The sequence below is a fragment of the Gavia stellata genome, unplaced genomic scaffold (assembly GCF_030936135.1).
Source record: "Gavia stellata isolate bGavSte3 unplaced genomic scaffold, bGavSte3.hap2 HAP2_SCAFFOLD_113, whole genome shotgun sequence".
Classification (NCBI taxonomy): Eukaryota; Metazoa; Chordata; class Aves; order Gaviiformes; family Gaviidae; genus Gavia; species Gavia stellata.
In genome coordinates, this window is record NW_026776644.1 from 25,021 (window position 1) to 35,139 (window position 10,119).

At 36.9% G+C, this 10,119-nt stretch overlaps 1 pseudogene; it reads left to right on the plus strand.

The window, feature by feature from the left end:
* LOC132321193 (brefeldin A-inhibited guanine nucleotide-exchange protein 2-like) overlaps positions 1-7,054 on the plus strand; it is a 29,214-nt pseudogene extending 22,160 nt beyond the window's left edge.
* The last annotated feature ends 3,065 nt before the right edge of the window (positions 7,055-10,119 follow it).

Below are 10,119 nucleotides of genomic sequence, written 5' to 3' on the forward strand. Positions count from 1 at the left end.
TCTCTCTCTGCATTCTGATTTTTGTCTCTCTCCCTGCTCCCCACCCCCCCCAGTACTTTCAGATACAACTTTCTAAAGAATGTGTTCTCAGGCATAAGAGTTGGAGACCAAAAGAAATCGTGCATATTGTTAGCATGGAATGTGGGGGGACTGCCTTGCAAGAACTAAGTTTCTAACTGGTGCTTTTCCTTCCTTTGTTTCACTGTATGCTTCCTTTCTGCTTCTCTCCTGTCCTTTGTCTTCCCTGTTTCGATTTCAATCTCGTTAAGTCTATTTTTAAACACTTTTTTGTTCAGCAGGTTCCTAAGCTTGATATTGTAATATACTTTAAGTAGGCTTTGAGCTAAGATACCATGCATTTCACAATATTGGTAAAAACGTTCAATGGAGCAGTAATACAGAATGCTTAATTTTTCATTGATATTGTACAAGTTGATAAATATGAAACGTTTCTTTCATAGATAATGAGCAGCTGGCTCGATCAGGTACAAACTGCTTAGAAAACCTGGTAATACTAAACGGACAGAAATTCAGCCCTGAAGTCTGGGGCCAGACATGCAATTGCATGCTAGAAATCTTCAAAACTACTATTCCTCATGTGTAAGTTCATAAATTTAATTCTCATAGTAACACCTGATACCAGAGCAACAATATTTACCATTTGTTTGTTTACTTTGTGAAGCTTGCTGACATGGAGGCCTGCAGGAATGGAGGAAGATTCAGCTGAAAAACACTTGGTAAGAGTTAATTCAGTGCAGCAAACTAACTTGAAGGGTTGTGTGTTAGGTCAGCTTTCGGAATATTTTATTGTAGTAAGTACACTCGACCAACAAATAGTGGAATTGACATTAGCTTGTATTTGGTGTCATTGTAAAATAAGATATAAAGAATGGACGCGGGATACCTTTGAATCTAAGATTAGTGAAGTCATCTGAAAACTGATAGCTGGTTGGTAGTTAGTATTTTGGATTACTAGAATTGTTCTGCCTTCTTTTCTAGGATTTAGACCTAGATCACCAGTCTTTAAGCAGCATGGATAAAAATGCTTCAGAAAGAGGACAAAGTCAGTTTTCAAATCCAACAGATGAGAGCTGGAAAGGTGTTCCTTATACAAGTAAGGAAAACATGCAAGTTTATTAAATGAACTTTTACAGCCTCTCTTAGTCCACTTCTGCAGTCCTGCAGAGAAAGTTTTTTCGGCACTTAAACTTGGAGTACATCTTTACAACCTGTCTTTATGCCATGCAGAGAAATTTTCTCTTTATAAGATAATTCACAGCATCACTAAATATCAAAATGCTAGTGGTCATGTAGTGTTTTGCTAGCCTGTTGTAAATGAATTGTCCTAAGTTGTTTCTGAAACTTGTGTTACTCCATCTCATCAGACCAGAAACTATTTGCTGGGCTCCTTATAAAATGTGTGGTACAGCTGGAATTGATACAGACCATTGATAATATAGTGTTCTATCCAGCAACAAGCAAGAAGGAAGATGCTGAGCACATGGCTGCAGCTCAGGTACCATCAGACTTATTTATAACCTTGTTGTGGCAGTAAAGTATAAAGACTAGTGAATGCTCTCACATGCATTTACAAAATAGAGTGTATATAGTCTCTTCCTTTTTCTAACTCTGAGCACTACCCTGAATGTGTGTGTTATTACTCTTAAGCTGTGATTATTTTTTTTAATTCTTTCATTATTTTTATTATCAATATAATATATTATCATTGGTTTTATAATGAATACATACTCATCAAGAATGTTTTTTCTTTGTTTGTTTCGGGGAGAGCATTCTGTCCTGTTTAGCCTGAGTGTCTTCATTTAGCCACAGTTGAGGCTTTGCTCAGCCTCTGGTGTTTACACAGGAGGAGATGCAGAAGTTGAACTTTAGCAAGGTTAATGGTCAAGATTTAACTCATTACCCGCCTCAGAGAGGTCCTTGTCCCTGAAAATCCTGATTCTAGGGAATAGTGCAAGATAGCTCTTGCTTAGCTATGTTAATAAAGCCGTAGGCTAGAAGTTTGGGCTGGTGTATTCAGGTAGTGTTTGGGGGATAGTGTAGTTAAATTCGTAGTGAAATTAGCTAAAAATATGGACCAATTTTAATGAAACTTGACATTAGCCGAAAATGAGGAGTTTCTACACTATGCAACATTTAAACTTGCAGTATTTTTGTGGTTCATTTTGATGTTTTTCCAGAATTCAGCAGACCTATTCAGCTCCTAGGAGAGAGGAAATGTTCTATATTGTATTGCTATGACTTTTTTTATGCATTGATAAGGGAGGTTCTTCCCTTGTTCTTGATTATTTTTTTTTCTTATCGATAACTAGGAGAGATCATAACTTCTCTCTTTTAAATTATCCTACTGAAAAGACTGCAACTCTGATATTTGACAGGACCATTCTACTGTGTTGTACTGCACTAATATTTCACTTGCACCTAGAAATGGAATCTAGAGTTAGTGGTATATGGTCTGTGAAGTTTCAAAGTTTCTTAAGCATATCTAAAAAGAGTATGTTACCGACACTCTCCCTCTCTCTCCTCCTTTAGCGAGATGCATTGGATGCAGATATCCACATTGACACAGAAGACCAAGGAATGTATAAATATATGTCTTCACATCACCTCTTTAAGTTACTAGATTGTCTGCAAGAGTCTCATTCATTTTCAAAAGCCTTTAATTCAAATTATGAACAGCGAACTGTGTTATGGAGAGCAGGTGAGGCTTTTATTTTTAGTTTGGTAAAAATAGTGAGCTCTGTTTATAGCTTTAGCTATTGAGATACAAAAGTATACCATTGCAATAATCTCTACAGTTAATCTGACAGTGTTGCATGCTTTTATTACTTGTCTCCTTCCTGATGACTTGAATAATTCTCTTTGCTAAAATATCTGCTTTTTTGATTAAAGTAGAGCTACACAGTTGGTACTACTGTAGTTAAATATCTTTATGAATAGATTAGGTCTCAATCAAAATCAAGGAGGAGGAAATACTATCTGGACAAGAAATCATTGCTGTTCACTAGTGGAGGTATTGTTGATAAACTTTACCTCTTGGCTAGTAACCTCAAACGTGAATGTTCCCTTTCTCCCTATGTGTAACTTATTTCTAGGGTTCAAGGGTAAATCAAAACCCAATCTCTTAAAACAAGAGACCAGTAGCTTGGCTTGTTGCTTGAGAATACTCTTTCGAATGTATGTGGATGAAAACCGCCGAGACTCCTGGGATGCTATACAACAACGACTGCTTAGGTAAGAGTATCAGCTTGGTTCTGGTATGTTCTGTTTTCAGACAGTATGGTACATCCCTGGATACAAATGTTCTGTTTTAAGTTGCTGAGCAAAGCACGCAAATTATATGAAGATACACATATATATACATACCACTCTTTATTAAAAGTTAATTTAGCAACAAGGAAGCATGTTAAAAGTTAATTTAGCAACAAGGAAGCAATCTACTTGGAATAAATGAAGCACCTTCTTGCCTGACATAATCTTTTCTTTACAAAAGTGGTGGCGCATGAATACTTTTCATATCTGAGTACATAATGATATTCAGAGGTACAATAGGATCTAAACAAAGCGCAGTATAAGCTGCTGTATACCTGGAACTTAAATAAACAGAGATAATCATGCTAAATAAATACAAAAAGGTATTGTGTTCCCCTTATTTGAAAAGTGAGTTGTTGGTACATAAAAGTTCAGAGTATTGATCTCTAATTAAATGTAAATAACTCTTAAACTTGCTGTTGGCACTAATGCAGTGGATTTCAGTAGCATTCTGATTTATCAGCATCTATAGACATACTAATCTTTTTAGTGTATAAGAGAGGAGGTTCTATTCCTTCTTTAATTAAAATAGCATCCCCAAAAGAGCCCTAGTAAGTAGTACAGTTTGTACCATGTGTTGACAGTGTACAGCAAGGACCAAAAATTTATTAATACAATTGTAATCCCTCTTCAATCCGTGGTGCTGAGCTCTGCAGATCTTTATTAAAGCTGTCTAGATTTGGAGGGAGAACTCTTTCATGTTGCTGTTGCCTAAACTGTCCCAATATAAGGATCAGGAAATTATGTTTGCAGGTTGAAGGTGACAACGCTTGAATTACAGAATGCTTATGAGGAAAATTAGACTCTTCCCCTTCTGACTCCATGGTTCTTTGTTGACAACATGAAAACTATTTCAGTTCAGTTATCTGTAATAACTACTACTGTAACAGAAAAATCATTGAGACCAATTTGTGTAATTAAAGTTGTTGCATGTGATTGAAAACTTTCCCGTGGAAATGCATCTTACTTGAAAACAAAATACACTATGAGAGGACAAATAGTGCATGTTATAAAAATATTTTGTGGGTTTTCTTTATGATTTGTCTGAACTGTGTCATCTCTTTAGTGTATGCAGTGAAGCCCTGGCATATTTTATTACTGTGAACTCAGAAAGCCACAGAGAAGCTTGGACTAATCTCCTGCTCTTGCTTTTAACAAAAACACTAAAAATCAGTGATGAAAAGGTAAGAATAGGCTGGAAGTTATGTCCCTTTGCTTTCAGGTATTTTTTCATTTCTGCTTCTGTTGGATTCAGTCTTTATTATCATCCGTATTGCAAGGTGGCTCACTTACTCACATAGCACGTACTCTGCTTGAAATACAGTAATCATTACAGCTCCAGTTTTTGCAAGTATTCCACACTGTAAAAAATCAGACTGCATCCATGAAATTCACAGTTCTATAGAAATACTGATAGAATTGCTGCAGAGCTTTCATATAAAAGCACAATGAGTGTGCAATAAAGCATGGGCTTGTACTGTATTATAGCTGCACAAGAATGGTAGAGGTAAATTTCACCACTGTAAAATTGGAATTCTGGTTCCTTGAGAGTGGCAAAAAATAATTCTCAGGATCTCGGCCCTTTAGAGGAAAAGGTGAATGCAAATATTCACTACATCAGAACATGCAGAGAAACTTCTGGAATTTGCTTACTTTTTTTTAAGCTTTCCAGTACTGTTGAGCTTCATCTTGTTTAGGACTGTATTATTTTTTTTCCTGGTATATGTTTGGTTTTTTTCTGTATTGCAAAGTGTGTAATTTCACTTCACTCTTGTGTAGTTTGGGATGTTTTATTGCAATTTACCAACATTTTAAGAAATTGGTAGTAGTGGTGGCTTGGCTTCTCCATGTAGCAGCAATTCAGTGATGTCCCTGGGGTTATGGTGTTGTGAGAATAGTCTTAACTCTTTGTAGATAAAATGGTGACTTGGCCATTCCTTAGTACACAATCCCAATATCTTTTTATTATAAAAAAGTTCTGTGGTGAAAGTGTTCCCTCTAATACTGAGCATTATTAGGAAAGGAAGAGAGAGCAAAACATGTTTCTTGTTGTGTAAATTCGTGTCAGATTTGCATCTTGAATACTGTTTGCAGTTCTGATCCCCCATATCGAAAGGGGTGTAATGGAGCTGCAAAAGGGTTGAGAGAGTGTAACAGGGATAAGGGATATAGACTGGCTCCCATACATGGAACTGTATGTAGGTTAGACTTTTACTCAGTTATCTTTTATCCAGAAAAGAAATAAAAAGGAGGGGTGCATAAAGTCATTATTAGCATGAACATAGGGAAAGGACTGATAATTCTTATACTGGAAGAGATGGTGAATGAGAGTTTTGGAGATGGCAAGTCACTGGAGGGGAAGAAAACCCCAACAGACATATAATGGAGGTACTTCTTCACACACTGGTTCAGCTGTGGAAGGCTTTGTTATGTATTGTGGATGATATTTTAAAGAGACTGGAGAAGCAACTGGACAAATTCACATTAGAGGCGGGTGTTTCTACAGGTAGCCCCAATACCCACCTCTAGCCTGAGAAATCCCTGAGCCACAAAATAGTCTGACTCTATTTTAGAGAAGTAATGCCAAATGCATGCTCTGTGTACGGTTTCCTGAGAGCATCTGCTAAGGCTGCTGTGGAAAACAGACACTGGGCTTGATGGCCCTTTGGCCATCCAAGGGGGCCTTTGATCAGGTGAGACCTTGTGTTTTAACAAGTTGGTGTACTCATGAATGTGAAAAACTCTGCACTTTCCTGTAGTAATAGAGAATAACATTCTCTTTTTGTATCTTTGATAGTTTAGGGCACATGCTTCAACATATTATCCATATTTGTGTGAAATAATGCAATTTGACCTGATTCCTGAGCTTCGAGCTGTGCTACGGAAGTTCTTCCTGCGTATAGGTGTTGTGTTCAAAATCTGCCTAACAGAGGAGCAGATACGGACAACTGGGATGAACTTGCCTTCGTGGTAGCCCTAAGTAGGGTTGGTTACTCCTGCTTGTACATAAAGCTATGTTCCAGAGATGGATTAAATTGGATGGGAAAAAATGGGACCCTGGTGTATCAACACAGCAGCAAGTTACTCTTACCACAATGGCATTTGGGGAGGAGGAAAAAAAATCCTGTTCTGTCCATCCTACAAAACTATCAGCAGTTTTATTTAAATTATTGCTTACAGAGTTAATACAGTAGATGTAAAGTCTCTTTGTTTCAATGCTAGTCATCCTTATGATCAAGTCTCTCTTCTAGCCTTTGATCAATTGTTCAGTCTTGCATCCCAGCTAAATCTGATAAATCAGCTGGATTCCTCCATAGAAGTTATGCCCCTTGGGAATAATGAATATAGTTGTATAGCCTTGTGATGTTAGCACATGTGTTCATAATAAACTATACTGCAGTGGCTAATGACCACCTAAGATCATTCTGGGTTTTTCTTTGTGTGTACATGACTAAGCCAGGCAGCGTGTTATGGTTTTTGAAGTGGACAGCCTGCGGAATATTTGGGGAAAGGGTTTTCCTCCTGTTTAGCAAGTAAATTTTAAAGCCTTTTTTAATACCAGTGCTTCATCTTCTGAGACTTATTTTTGGTTTTATGGAAGGTTTTAGGTTTTACATCAGGAGCACGCAATAGCTGTTACTCTATTTAGCTTGTTAGTCTTGAGTTAAAGGCATTTAAAAAAAAAAAAGAAAGACTTTTAAACTTTCCATTTACTTTCATACATTGCCAGATCATGGACAGAGCATATAGAGTAATGTTAAAAGCAAGGTTCACAACAAATAAAACCACCTTTTTTTACCCTTGACTATAATGTATTTAGTAGTAATTGTGTCTGTTCAGCAAGAACTCTTGTCCTTAATATATACCAGGTTCTGTATCTTTTTACTGCAGATCTGCAACTTCTGATTTGTCTTTGTGTGCAAATGATTTTTGTTCCCAACTATTAGTTCCTATTGTGATCTAAAAGAAAATTGAACTTAAGTTCATTCATGTCCTGTAACAGTTACCAATACATTTCTGTGCTTTGAAGGTATCTGTGAAGCAAATGTGACTTAACACTGCAGCTTTGCTTGCCCTAGAGCTTTTTCTTTCTTTCACAAAACTGATGCGTTTCAAAGACAGCTGTTTCCATGATAGAATACCAGTTTACAGCTGAAGTACTGCAGGACTGAGGTCTGTCCTTTGAACTAATTTTAATTTCAAGCTTTAAGACTTCTCTAAACTGGAAGAGTGTGGCAGGATGGGAGGAGAGGTTCCACTTCCTAAAATAATGTAAACAAAGGTGTTGTATTAACTGCTGTGCTATCCATATTAGCCAAACCTAAAATACAACAGTATTAAAAAAAAAAAAAAAGCACCAAACCAACAACCTACTTGAATGGTATTAAGTGTTTAACCTGTTTATTTTGCTTTTTAAGTTGAGTTTCCTGGTAGGGTGGCTGTAGTTGAGGTTGTCTTGGGATATTCCACTCTCAGAGCTGTTGGGATTCTTTCTTTTTCTTGTGAGCTATTTCCAAAGGGTTCATATGGTGCTTTTCAGTATATCGGCTTGTTCTACATGAGCATTGTTTGGGAATGGTTTTGCAGTCAATAGTAGTGGTAAGGCTTTGACTTTTTTATTTTTACTTTTTATTTTTAACCAAAGAAAAATAAATGCTGGTTGTGGCTCTTTAAATGCCCATTAGATTAAATCTATACACTAATATTTAGTAGAAAGGAATATATGGCTATATTTTACAATAAGAAAAGACTGAAAAATAAGCAATGCTGTTACTTGCTGCATTTAAAATGTCCTTTTGTGTTGCATTTAGTATAGTTGCTCATTCCTTGGTAATGTCACTTCATCAGTTACAGTAAAAATGAAGTATTTATTTTAATTCTATTTAAATCTGTAAGAATAGGCTATTCCTTTTCTTCAGGTTCTAGATAGTGCTAAAGAAAATATTTGAAACTTTTTTTCAGATTTTTGAATGTGTCACTGCCTCATTGAATGTATACCCTTATCTCCAGTCAAAACACAAACTTTTTAATGTTGCATGCTTCCTCTGTATTTTACAGTTTTGAAAGCCTTACAACTCATGTCTTGAAACAAGTCTCTTAATTTTCAGATCTTAAATTACTTTACAGTTGCATTGTGGGCTTTCTTTACTGTAATGCGCAACATTTGTACTGTCTGCATATAGAATAAGGGCCTTCAATCAGTTCTTTCCTTCAGCCTTAGTTCTGAGAGACTGTTCTTTTACTTAACTAAAGCTTTTATTGTATTTATACATTTATAAACTGCTGAAATTAGGTATGTGACGTCAAAACATCCTAGACTGTAGTGCTTGAAGGAGAAAGGGGACTGGAATGCAATTGGATTATAACAGCCTTAATCCTGTCAATTTTCTGGAATTGGTTGTACATGTTAAAGCAGTAAGAATAGTATGTTAAGTGTAATACCTGAAATGGTTGTATTCACATCAGCTGTTTTGGTTTCCCTTATACAGTCAGAAAGATCATAACCCATAGACATCTTAACGAAGCTAAAAATGCTGAGCCAAAACTCCCGCAGTAGTCACTGCTGGTTCCGATCTTGTTCTGACTCTGCTGACACAGACTTTTATCTGCCTCTGGTGGTTTTATTGGCTTTAGTGGAACTATGGATGAGAACAAGGTTCTGTGCCAGCATATCCTGGTCGAGATCGAGACATCTGTGCAATACATGGAGTAATAAAAAGTAACCTCTTAGACTTTTAAAGTAGTGTTAGGCAACAAATTAAACTATAAACTGATTTACCTGTAATGGTGTAAGTATGGACACTGCATGATATTTGTTACTACTTGTTATTTTGGAACCCTCTAGGAAATAGGTAGGCAGGGGGAGGATGCTAATGAGGAAAACCCTAAAAATTCCCTTTCATGTGGATTCTATTGTGTCTTACAGTACAAGAAAATATTATTTTTACAGTGGTTTGTTATCCATGTCTCATATCTCACTTTCTAAACTGTAAACAGAACAATCTAAAACGATGTCCCCTAATACAAGCAAATACCCCCCAAATTTTAGCTCCGTCTTACTATTCAGAATGAGAAAGATTAAAAATAGTTGTACTTCAGACTAAGTTACTAAGGTTTTTTTTTTGTCACAAGTGCAGCTCCCTTTAATATGTAAATTCAGTTTGTTCAGCGCCTTTAATGTTATTTTTGTGTAAAATGTACGTTTCCATATATTTAAAATGCCTAAGTTTTTTTAGTATCTCCATATGAAGTGCATTTAATATCAGTAATTTAAAAGAGCATTCCTTGCCCAATGGATGTATACATTTTTGAGAGAATACCAAAATTATATAATATGAAAAACTATGTAAAGTTTTCTACATGAAGATATAATGTATAATACTGTTATAATATTCCATGCTTTAATCAAGTGGTAAATCAATAAAGTTTTAAGAAGTGTTGTGTAGTTTTTTTTCATCTAGTTTATTAGAAGGCTTGTGAACCTCCAGCCTGCTCTATTCTATCACTGATGATGATTATGGGGCCTTTACTTGGTTTTGCTAGGCTTTCTTTTTTTATTAATGCACCACTCCGCCCCTTCCTCGCTCCTTCTGCCTGCTCTTTTCCTCCGTGGGAACGTCCCCTTAATTAATAAAAGGGGCTCCTGCTCTTCGGCCGCCCCTGCTTTCTGGGCTCCGCAGCCCATGCCCAGCCCCGTCCCGCCGGGCCCAGGGCCGCCTCCTCGCACCCGCGGCCCGGCTTCCGCCCGCCGTGTCCCTCAGGAGCCGCGCACCCTCCCCGCGGGCAGCC